Source organism: Rhinopithecus bieti, unplaced genomic scaffold (genome assembly GCF_001698545.2).
Source record: "Rhinopithecus bieti isolate Rb0 unplaced genomic scaffold, ASM169854v2 scaffold_3856, whole genome shotgun sequence".
Taxonomy (NCBI): domain Eukaryota; kingdom Metazoa; phylum Chordata; class Mammalia; order Primates; family Cercopithecidae; genus Rhinopithecus; species Rhinopithecus bieti.
Window position 1 is genome coordinate 961,436 of NW_016804410.1, and position 12,873 is coordinate 974,308.

Below are 12,873 nucleotides of genomic sequence, written 5' to 3' on the forward strand. Positions count from 1 at the left end.
GTATGATCATGTTAAAGATATTGATTCTTCCAATCCATGAACATGGGCTGTCTTTCCAATTGTTTGTGTCATCTACAGTTTCTTTCATTCTTGTTTGGTAGTGTTTCTTGTGGAGACCTTTCACCTCCTTAGTTAAATGTAAACCTAGGTTTGGGTTGATTTGATTCTCAGCCTTATTTTTATTGGTGTATAGAAAGAGTACTGATTATTGTATTTTGGCTTATATCCTGTAACTTCAGTGAATTAATTTTCAAATCTAGGAATCTTTTGGCAGTCTTTAGGATTTACTAGATCTGAGATCGCATCATCAGCAAACAGAGATAATCTGACTTCCTCTTTTCCAATTTGGATGCCTTTTTTTTTTTCTTTCTTGTCTGATTGCTCTGGCTAGATCTTTTAGTCCCACGTTGAATGGACATCCTTGAAATAGGATGAGCTTTTATTGTTTCCTTTTTGCCCTTTATTAGTTTAAAAGTTATACAATCTATTTCTATTTTCTTTTTATTCTTTATTCTTAAATACTTAACATGAATATTTGACTTAACGATGTCTGAAATTTATAAAAATACTCCATCTTTCTCCCAAATAATACGAGGATTTTGAATTCTTTAACTCAGATCATCAACCTCCTTCATAGTCCAAATTATTTTCCTTTCGATTTGATCTTATTTATAACTACTCTATCATATTAGTAATTCTTTTTTCTTTCATTTAGTCAATTATGTAGATTGATTCATGCATGTATTATGTTGTTGTCTTTTTTTTTTTAGCATTCTCTTGCATCCCCTTTTCTCCTTTTGAGTTCAACTTCCTTCTTTCTGAGGTACAGCCTTCAGTAGTTATTAACGGTAAATTCTCTCAATGTGTTTGCTTGAAAAATATCTGTATTTCTTTCTCACTTTTGAATAACAGTTTATCTGGGTTTACATACTAAGTTAAAATTTATTCTCCCTTACTACTAGGAGGATGTTATTACATTGTTTTCATTACTTCTTTTATCACTGTTGAAAAGTCTGCCCTAATTGTAATTGTTTCTGTGTGAAAAATTTGTCTGTTACCTGGGGTTGCTTTTAAATTTTCCTTTGCCTTTGGTGTTCCAAAGTTTCCCTAAGGAATCACTTGATTTGGATTTTTAAAAAATGATTCTTGCTTTTGGCATTTTATAATTTTTCAAGTTAAAGATTTATGAGTTTAATTAAATCTTGAAAATTTATGGCTATTTATTTTAAATATTAGTATTCTCTCCTCACAGAACAAACGTTATATAAATATTGACCTGTTTTTTTTTCTATCCTCAGAGCCATCTTTTAGTTTACTGATTTCTCTGTAGCTATTGCCACTATGTTATTTAAATAATCATCAAGTCTTTAATTTCAACTAATTTTTTATTTTAAATTCCTACTTGGTTTTATTCTGTAAGATGTTTATCTTTTAAAATTCATTAATCATTTTAAAGTTACGTACTTTAAAATTTTCTTTATGACTACCTTTCTATTGTTTCAAGTCTTTAGGTGCTTAATGTCATATTCATTTCATCTGATTTTTCATTCATGACTGATTGTTGCTCACATATTTTGTAAATTGTTACTGTGATCTCATCTTCATTGGGGCTGTTCTTCACCTGTGGAAATCTTTATGTTTTGAAATTTGCAAGTATTCCTCCTCAGTGGTTTTGTTTTCTTCTGCCAGTCACCTCATAATCTTTTGTTAGTTTTTTGTTTTGGGAACCATAGAATTACATGAATAATGTAAAATGAGACTCCAACCCCATAAGACTCACAGGCCAGAACATCTATTTTTTATGACAGACTTTTTCCCAGAAAGGCCTGATGGGAACAAGATTCCTACTCCATTCAGAGTTAGTGAGTTACTGGAGCTCCTGCTTTATGCAAGGCCTGAGCTCTAATTTTCAGCTTCATATAGGCCCACATGTCTAGGTGTTATTTTCTGCCTTCCAGAGTTGAAGAAATATGAGATTGCTCATTTACTTAAACTTCTTTTATCTTTATCTCTGACAACTGTGGATTTCCATTAACTATCCAGCAAACTCAGCTATAGATTAAGATTTATTAAATTTTTTATTTTAAATCTGTCATTTATAGTTTAAATATTAGAAGTATTACTAATTTTATTTGAGGATTATGTTATCAGAATTCCAAGTCCTCAGTTGTTATTTAGCCCAATTCTCAAGATAAGAAGATTGAGAGACCCACTATGATCTAGATGGACCAAAATATCTTTCACCACTCACTGAAGCCTATTGGCTTGGCTTTAATAGTATGCAGCAGTTAGAATCCTGCCTCTAAAGTTTGCATCTACAGTGTAGATCAGTGCTTCTTGAACTATGGGCCCTACATCATTCTGTCTCAGAATTCTCAGAGTGTGTGTTTAAAATGCATATTTCTAGTCTGAGACCTAGATCTACTAAATCAAAAGTTTTGCAAATGGAGCGTGGACACTTTATACATTTTCCATGCAATTTCTGTAAAACCAAAGTTTGATAAATATTGGCTTATAAGTATCATTCAACAGGATCAAGATTCCTCTAAGTGGTAGGGAACACATCTTTTTATTTTCCTGTGTTCTCCACAGCATTTAATACAATGCCTTACACATATTATGTGACTGACAATTTTTTTTGATGATCAGATAGATAAATCAGGGTTGGAATCATCTTAGAGTTAAATGGGCTTGAAGTCTGCTGCATCTAATCAGTGGTTACAACAAGACCACACACCCCAACAGTGGGCTGAGCCCTAATCAAGATTTAAATTAAAAAAGTTAGGTATTCACTTATTTATCCAACTAGATGCATATCTGCAAAGAATGTATGCTATATTGTGTCATAACATATATACAATTTGCTATATATATTATATTCATTAAATCAATATCATCAACTCATGATGAGCTACTAAGTGACAGCAAAATTCTACCTGCTATAAGACCCAGTTTCCTCCCTAAAGGAACTCAGTTTATTAGCATGTTGAATAAACCACATATAAAAGTACTTGATTCTTAAGTCAGAGCAGAAGTGAATACAGTGGCTGTAGGACAGAATTGTGGGCATGGCAAGCTACGAAGCTGTCCCTTGTGTTTTACCAAAGTCAAGAACAATAATGAGAAATTAGAAATATAATAATCTCAAAGACAGCTAGGATTGTTCCTTTTCATTACTAAAAAATGAAATCAAGACCTTAAACTTAACATATAATGTCATTGACAGCCAGGATGAAGAGAGGAAAAACTGATTGGATATGGTAACTGTCATTGGCAAACATGCTGCTACTTTGGGGATTATCTTTATTTCTCTGATTGTTTTTCTCTAGTTGAGTCAGTGGAGACCACTGGGATTAAGGTAACAAGTTCATATGTATTCATGTTGAAGGCAGGCATCTAGGTAATCATCTAGTCAGATAATAATAACCAAAACTCTTATGATGGAAGCTAAAAAATGACAGAGGTCTATGAGATTGTGCATTAGGAAAGGCACATTCTAGCAAATGCCAAATGTAGTTCTTACTATGTGTCAGGCACTCTTCTAAGCACTTTAAGTATATCAAGTTATTTAAATCTCATAACAACCCCAAGTTAGGAGCTACTATTATCTTAGAATATTGAGGCATATAGAGGTTAAATAATGTGTTCAAGCTACACTTCAGTGAGTGAACTGTTGGGATTCAAATTCTGGTTATTTGGCTCCAGAGTCTAGGCTTTTTGTGGAGGCAATGCTCTCTTAAACAGGACACAAAAAGCACCAATTATATGAGAAAATGTTTATATATTGGGCTAGATTAAAATTAGAAACTTTAATCATTAAAAGATAGGACTAAAGAGAGAAAAAGCTCATATTCAAAAAATATAAAAAACTTTTACAAATCAATAAGAAAAGACAGATAATCTAAGAAAACAATGAAAAAAACACCTGATAGGAACTACACAAAAGAGGATATCTAAATAGCCAATAAACACATAAAAAATGCTGAATGTCTTAAGCATCTGGAAAATTCAAACACAGATCATAATGGTAGCTGAAGCCATCACACTACCTGATTTCAAACTATACTGCAAGCCTATAGTAATCAAAACAGCATGGTACTAATACAAAAGTAGACACACAGATCAATAAAACAGAATAGGAAACCCAGAATAAAGCCACACACCTACAGCTAACTGGTCTTCAACAAAGAGAACAAAAAGAAACCATGGGGAAAGGATACCCTATTCAATAAATGTTGCTGGAAAAACTGGTAAGCCATATGCAGAAGAATGAAGCTGGAAACCTATGTCAAACCATATACAAAAATTAACTCAAAATGGATTAATGGCTTCAGTGTGAGACCTCAAACTATAAAAATTCTAGAAGAAAACTTAGGAAAACTTCTGGACAGGTAATGAATTCATAACTAAGACCTCAAAAGCAAATGCAACAAAAGCAAAAATAGACAAATGAGACTAAATGAAGCTAAAAAGCTTCTGCACTGCAGAAAAAAAATCAACAGAAGAAACAGACAACATACAGAGTGGGAGAAATATTTGTAAGTGATGCATCTGGCAAATGGCTAATATTCAGAATCTACAAGGAACATAATCAATTCAACATGCAAAAATCAAATAACCCCAATAAAAAGTGGGTGAGGGACATGAACAGACGCTTCTCAAAGGAAAACATACAATTGGCCAATAAGCATGAAAAAAATGCTCAACATTACTAATTGTGAGAGAGATGCAAATTAAAACCACAATGAGATACCATGTCACACCAGTCAGAATGGCTTCTATTAAAAAGCCAAAAAACTAACAGATGTTGATGGGGATGTGGAAAAAAAATGTAATGCTTATAAACTGTTGATGGGAATGTAAATTAGCACAACCTCTATGGAAAACAGTGTGGAAACTTCTCAAAAAAATAAAAATGGAAGTACCATTCGATCCAGCAATCCCATTTATTGGAAAAGGAAAAGAAATCATTTTATCAAAAAAACACCTGTTGATTGCAACACTATTCACAATACCACAGTCAAGGAATCAACCTAAGTGTCCATCAGTGGTTGACTGGATAAAGAAAACATGGTATATATACACCATGGAATACTACATAGCCATAGTGAATAATGAAATCACATTCTTCACAGAAATATGAACGGAGCTGGAGGCCATTATTCTACATGAAATAACTCAGAAACAGAAAATCAAATACTGCACAGTCTCACTTATAAGTGGGAGCTAAACAATGGCTACACATAGGAGTAAAGGTAGAAATAATATATACTGGCCGGGCGCGGTGGCTCAAGCCTGTAATCCCAGCACTTTGGGAGGCCGAGACGGGCGGATGCACCGAGGTCAGGAGATCAAGACCATCCCCTGGCTAACACCGGTGAACCCGCGTCTCTACTAAAAACTACAAAAAACTAAGGCGGGCGACGCTGGCGGGCCTGCCTGTAAGTCCAGCCGTACTCCGGGAGGCCTGAGGCAGGAAAATGGCCGTGAATGCCGGGGAAGGCGGAGCTTGCGTGAGGCTGGATCCGGCCCACCTGGCACCTCCCAGGCTGGGTGAGCAGAGCAAGGACTGCCGTCTCAAAAAAAAAAAAAAAAAAAAATATATATATATATATATACTAAGAACTCCAAAAGGGAGGAGGGTAGGTGGGAAGGGTGAGGGTAAAAGAACTACCTATTGGATATTATGTTCACTGTTTGGGTGATAGATTCACTAGAAGCCCAAACCTCAGCATTACATAACTTACCCACGTAACAAACCTGCACATGTACCCCCTGAAACTAAAATTTTTTAAAAAACTGTTTATGCATAGTGCAGCTCATAAAATAATATAGATTCAAGAAGAAAGCTGCAATCACTACAATATATAATTATTAATAATTGTAATATTGTATATACTATTAATATTATGTATGTACTAGTGAATGCCTACAATGGGTCAGGTACTCCTATAAACACTTTACTTTCATTATCTCCCAATAATTCTCTCTGAGGTCAGTTTTAGTGTCTTTAATTTAGAGGCTAATTTATGAAATATATATATAGTTATGAAATACATATATATGTCAGTTTTAGTGTCTTTAATTTAGAGGCTAATTTATGAAATACATATATATAGTTCAATAAGAAATTATTTAAAACATGCATAGAAGGCTTTCAAAATATAATGTTGAAAGAAAATGAAAATTACAGAAGTATATATAGCACGTAGCTTTGTAGAATGTTTTAAAACTTACAAAGTTAAACAATGTATTATTTAAAGATACCTATATACAAAGTGTAATTAAAATGAAAATCAAAGGAATAATAATTTTTCAAAACTTCAGATGAACGATGGGAAGGCAAAGAGTTGTATTTGGGAAAGACCATACTGCCAGCTTCAAAAGTAATGGCAAAATTTTATTAAGCAGATAATAGATACAGGGTGTTGATTTTATTTTTCTATACACACACACACACACACACGCACACACACACACACACACACACACACACACAGTGTCAACCCTCAATATCTATGGGTTCCACATCTGTGGATTCAAACAAACTATGAATCAAATATGTAGTTAGGCCTATGATGGTTTATCTGTACTAAACACGTACAGATATTTTGCTATCAATATCCTCTAAACAACTATTGATAACGAGTGTTATCCTCTAAATAAACCATACAGTATCCTCTAAACAATATCCTCTAAACAAACAATACAGTTTAATAACTAATTGCATAACATCTACATTGTATTATAAGTGATGCAGAGCTTATTTAAAGTGAGATATGTTATATGCAAGTAATACTCCATTTTATATAAAGGACTTGAGTATTTAGGATTTTTTGTATCTGTGGGGGGGTTTTGAAATCAATCCTGTATAGGTACTGAAGGACAGCTGTATGTGTGTTTATTTGTATGTATAAAATTGTTCATAATTTTAAATAAAAAAGTTTATTGAGATGCAATTTACATACAATTTGCTTTTTCATGTTTATAACAATCATGTGTATGTGCAAGCAACACTATAGTCAACTTTAGAACATTTCTATCACCTCTAAAGGAAACTCCACAACCTTTAGCTATTACCCTCCTATTCCTCCCAGCCTCCTCCACTAGCCTGAAGCAACCACTAATCTACATTTTTTTCTTTTTTTTTTTTTTATTATACTTTAAGTTCTAGGGTACATGTGTATTTTTTTTCTTTTAGATTTTCTTGTATTGGACAATTAATATAATTCATATATGGTATGGGGGAAATTTTTGGCTCCCAAGTGAATGTGAATGAGGAAGAGGAAGAGAGTGGAAGAATATTTATTGTACTGTGGGAAGCTGGGGAAAAGCCAATGAAATAGAGACAGCAAGAGAGAGAAAAGAAAGGAGGAAGGAAGGAGAATTGCTTGAAGTGGATCACAGAACTGTGAGCAAAGAAAAGCAGAATAGAAAGTGTGAGTACAGCCTGGAGACACAATGAGGAGAACACAAACATCTTCCATTTGTTTGCATCTTTTTAAATTCTTTCAGAAATGTTTTGTGGTTTGCAGTGTCTGAGTCTTTTGCCTTCTTGGTTAATTTCTTAGTGTTTATATATATATATATTTTGTATATATATGTGTGTGTATATATATAGTTGTTAATGTTATTGCTTTCTTAGTCTCTTTTCTAGAGTATTCATTGTTGGTGTGTTGAAGTACAATTAATTTTTTCTTGTTGATTTTGTATCCTGCAACTTTGCTAAATTCATGTATTAGTTCAAACAGTTTATGTATGTGTAATCTTTGGAATTTTCTACACATGAGATCCTGTTGTCTGTGAACAGAGATAGTTTCGAGATAGTTTTGTCTCTTTCTTGTCCATGTGGATGCCCTTTGTTTATTTTCCTTGCTTGGTTGCTCTGGCTGGACCTTTCAATGCTATGTCAAGCTACTTTAAGCTTTTAAAAGTTCACTATTGAGTATGATGGTCCTGTGGATTATTCATACGTGGCATTTTTCTTTTCTTTTTTTTTTTTTTTGAGATGGAGTCTCACTCTGTTGCCCAGGCTGGAGTGCAGTGGCGTGATCTCGGCTCACTGAAAACTCTGCCTCCTGGGTTCATGCCATTCTCCTGCCTCAGCTTCCTGAGTAGCTGGGATTACAGGTGCCTGCCACCATGCCCGGCTAATTTTTTTGTATTTTTTTGGTAGAGACGGGGTTTCACCATGGTAGCCAGGATGGTCTCGATCTCCTGACCTCGTGATCCACCTGCCTCAGCCTCCCAAAGTGCTGGGATTACAGGCGTGAGCCTGTAATAGGCCGTCTGCAAGCTGAGGAGCCAGGAAGCCAGTCTGAGTCCCAAAATCTCAAAAGTAGAGAAGCCAACAGCGGAGCCTTCAGTCAGTGGCTGAAGGCCTGAGAGCCCCTGGCAAATCACTGGTGTAAGTCCAAGAGTCCCAAAGCAGAAGAACTTGGAGTCTGATGTTTGAGGGCAGGAAGCATCTAGCACAGGAGAAAGATGGAGGCCAGAAGACTTAGCCAGTCTAGTCCTTCCACGTTCCTCTGCCTGCTTTTGTCCTAGCCTCACTGGCAGCCGATAGATGGTGCCCACCCAGACTGAGGGTGGGTTGGCCTCTCCCACTCCACTGACTCAAATGTTAATTTCCTTTGGCAACACCCTCACAGACACACCCAGGAACAATACTTTGCATCCTTCAATCCAATCAAGGTGACGCTCAATATTAACCATCACAGGGAACTATAAAGGGTGATTAATATATTTTAAAATTTGCTTCAACTGTGGTGGATTGAAACAAAAAAGGTTCTCCAGAGCACATAAAAACTATTGCAAGACACCCTCCTGGCTATATCCAGTCAACTGACCAGCTTCAATAACACATCAACTCATTGCTAGTATTTACTGTTAAGTGTGGTTGAATCTATGTTCAACTTTCTAGATATATTTTTTCCTCCTAGGCCAAGCAGTCAGCCTTTCTGAGATCTATTCCTAGAATAAGATATATTTACATTCATTATTCTAGATACTTAACCTTAAATATACTCTATCTGACAGAAGGGAAACTGTTCTTGTCACAAGGATCTTTAATCTTAGAAAATGACAGAAAATTAACTCCATGTAGTCATTTCTACTGGTTTTCTTCTTGTTTTTGGTGACATGGTATAGTTTAATGGTTCTTAACTTTGGAACCCATCACAGTCGCCTGAGGCACTCTGTAAAGGTTCACATGATGAGGCCTTTCTGGGAGTTTAGATTTAGGAGGTGTGGAGTGAGACCAAAGCATCTCCATTTTGCAAGTGCCCCCAGGAAGTCCTGATGTTCATCCCTGGATCTTCCTTGTGGAAGATCTCAGAGCTCTGTTTACAGATTTCAGACTTCAAAAGTTTAAAATTAAAAAACATTAATAATGTAAATTAAATTTAAAAATGCAGAGTCCAGTCCTCTTATCGTGAACCTCTAACTGAGTAACTTAGCTAAGATGCCTACTTAAGTCTCAGAGCCTGTGGCTCTGTATTTCTGTTTCTCATCTGCTTTGTTTGTTTTATAGGGTTGTTAAAAAAAGGTTGGATAAAAGACAGAAAAGCATTGTCTTACACTCATGAAGTTCCCTAATAATGTGCTTTGGTACACATTCTCTCTCCAATTCTCTTTACTGCCTGACTCAAAGCTTTTCATCAGTCTCCCACAAAGTGGAGAATCATACTCAGCCTCAAATTTCTTGGAAAGTGTTCAGCAAATGAAGAATGCAGTCGATTAGAAATTATAAGAAAGAAGAAGAGGTTCTCCAAGTTGAGTTTCGGGGCTCCGTCTCTGGGTATACTCTATACATATACTTTCATCCAGCATTGCACTCAAATACCTTGTCCTCATACAACAGGGCTTTTCAATGCCAGGATTGTGCCTGAGGGTCATTCCTAGTTTAAGACCTACCTGGCTGGAGCAATACATGACTCAGCACAGAATTAAATGAAAGACTCAATAAATAACCATGTCACTGGGAGGGATGAAGTTCCCTCACCAAGTATCAATTTTAAGTATCCTCACATACTGTTGCAAAGATAACACACATTCACTTTTGATGCTCTGGTATAAAAAATAGGGTTAGGCCTGCAGGGGACAGAGATGGAGCCTGAATCTCTGAGGCTGTGACAGGCCAAGGTTGTGGATTCTGTAGATGCCAGGAGGCGGACAGGATGAACCTCAGTGACTTCATTAACAAAGTTAGTGTGAATTACACAAAACCAAGCACATGCAAAGGACTGGAATAGTATGAGGGAAAAAAAGATAAATGTCTTAGATATCTGTGCCCTCATCCAAGTGAGAAATAAATTATTGAGCAGAGTGCAGGACCACACACTATGTGACGTACTGCAGCTTCCAATATCTATTTGCCTTTGATTCATGTTTAATCATTTCTGCATCACCTTCTGTGTCAACCTGGTATAGATCTTCAGCCTGTTTTCATATCCTGAACTGTTTTCTCCTATTATTAATACAATTTCCCTAGCCTTGCCTTTTAACCCAATCCATCCTTTGCTTTCATTGTTGTGGTTTTCCATGACCTCCTCATAGTGCAAATTCTTGATTGAATGCTCTGGAAGAAGCCGACATTGCAGACAAATTCTTGGTAGGCTCAGGCAGTACGAATGAGCTGTCAGAACCACTCAGGGTGGTGCCTCTGAATGGCCAACATGGAAACAGGAACAGGGCTACTAAATAAACAAACAAACATAAAACCTCTTTTAACTTTTAAAGTTATATTAAATTGCGGTTTATTCTTAAACCATTTAGCCTCCTGTGAGGTACTGACTGGGACATTTCCAAATCCAAGCAGAGCATCCAGGGGTTTGAGGAGAAAATATTTGCCCACTCTGGAAAATACATGCTGGCTCTAGGACAGATAATATCATTGAGGCCTAAAACATCATCCAACATCTCTTAAATCCAGTGGAATGGGTGGGGGTTTTTCCTGGTTCACCTGTTTCTTGCTTGCTTTGCAGTCTTTTCTGGTGTTCCTCTCTAAATCTGATCTCAATTTTTCCACACATTCTCAACTTCCCAGAAACCATGTGAAAGTAGAATTATTATACAGGAACAACAAGTATAAACCAAAAGCAGCTTGGAATAATCAGGATGTTCATTACAGCATGTCTGAATATCTAAGGCCTCATAAATCCAGCAGACCCGCCCCAAACTGAAGCAGGATATTTCCCTGACCCCTTTGCTGGCAGTAACTGGAGTGCACAGGCACTGGCAGGGGTGAACTCCACTCACTTACTGCTCTACCCTTTGTGGGAGGGGGAGTTTAGGTGAGCAGGTGCAAGAGCTAGGATGAGCATTTTTGGGTGCCGGCAAGAGCAAACTCTGTACTGGTCCCTCGGCAGCATCTAGGGGAGGGTGCCTGTGACCCCTGAAGCCCCAGAGGAAGTGTAACAGTGCCTGTTTAGTTTTGCCGTCTGTGGATGGCTTAAGTGTTAATAGCTCAGTGGAGGGTCAGTGTGATAGCTTTTTGCACCCACACAGGTGACACCTGAGTTCTTGTCCAGCATCCAGGAGGAATGAAGGTGGTAAGTGTGGGGGATTTTATTGCCAGTGAAAGTGACTCTCAGTGAAAAGGTGGTGGCTGAAAAAGGGATGGAGTGGGAAGGCAATCTTCTCCTGGAGTCTGGCTGGGGACTGTCCCTCTGATGTCAAGCCACTTCTCTCTGACATCCAACCATAGTCTCCAATGTCCAGTTGCTTCTCCTCTCTCTGTCAGCTGAGCCTGGGGTTTTTATGGGGTACAGGATAGGGGGAAGGGCAGGTGATGGATGGTTTTGGAAAATGCAACATTCAAGTGAGAAAACAGGGATGCAAGTCCTCACTTTGGGCCACAGTATCAGGCTTTTCAGTTTGAGGGTGGGGACCTTGTTGGGGACCCACACTCTTTTGCCCAGAATTTCCCTGCCTCCTGTCCCTATCAAAACCACAGAGCTGGTATCACAAAAACATGGTCCCTGATACCCTCCAAATGTTCTCAGGTTCTGTCTTGACCAGGGCTTATCTCGTGTCTGTTTTCAAATTTATTTCTGACACCAGTTCCAGGTTCTCAGATGGTTTTCCTATGTATAGACTTACCTCGGTCTTTGTCCTTATGCTTGAGATAACTTCCATGTATGTTAGCCCTGGCTGCCATCTTCGACGTTGGTCAGCATTGCTTTGTAAATTGCCTATTGCTTCAGGATAAATTTTCTAGTCCAGCTGGCTTAATTCCACCCCATTCTTCCTTACATTTCTGAAAACAAACATTCCATGATGTCCATGTGTTTTCTTCCTCATCCATCCCTAACCATAACATATAAAAATCATAAAGAGAATAACCTACCTCTGGATGAGAAGGATTGTCATAGACATATTTCATTTGATACTCATAGTAAACTTGTGAAAAACATGCATGAAATTCATTTTACAGATGAGAAGCAGAAGCTCTAGAAAAAATAATGCTGAAAACTTTGTCCTCCAATGTGATCCAGATGTTACCAATAGAGTGTCATAAATTTATGTAAATATTTCCAGCTGTGACCAAGCATGGTGGTTCATGCTTGTAATCTCAGCACTTTGGGAGACTGAGGTATCCACTTGAGTGATCACTCAAGTGATCCACTTGAGGTCAGGGGAGTTCGAGACCAGCCTGGCCAACATGGTGAAACCCTGTCTCTACTAAAAAATAAAAAATAAAAATTAGCCAGATGTGGTGGTGGACACTTGTAGTCCCAGATGCTTGGGAGGCTGAGGCAGGAGAATTGCTCGAACCAGAAATGCAGAGGTTGCAGTGAACGGAGATCACACCACTGGATTGCAGCCTGGCAGATAGAGCAAGACTCTGTCTCAAAAAAAAAAAAAAAAAAA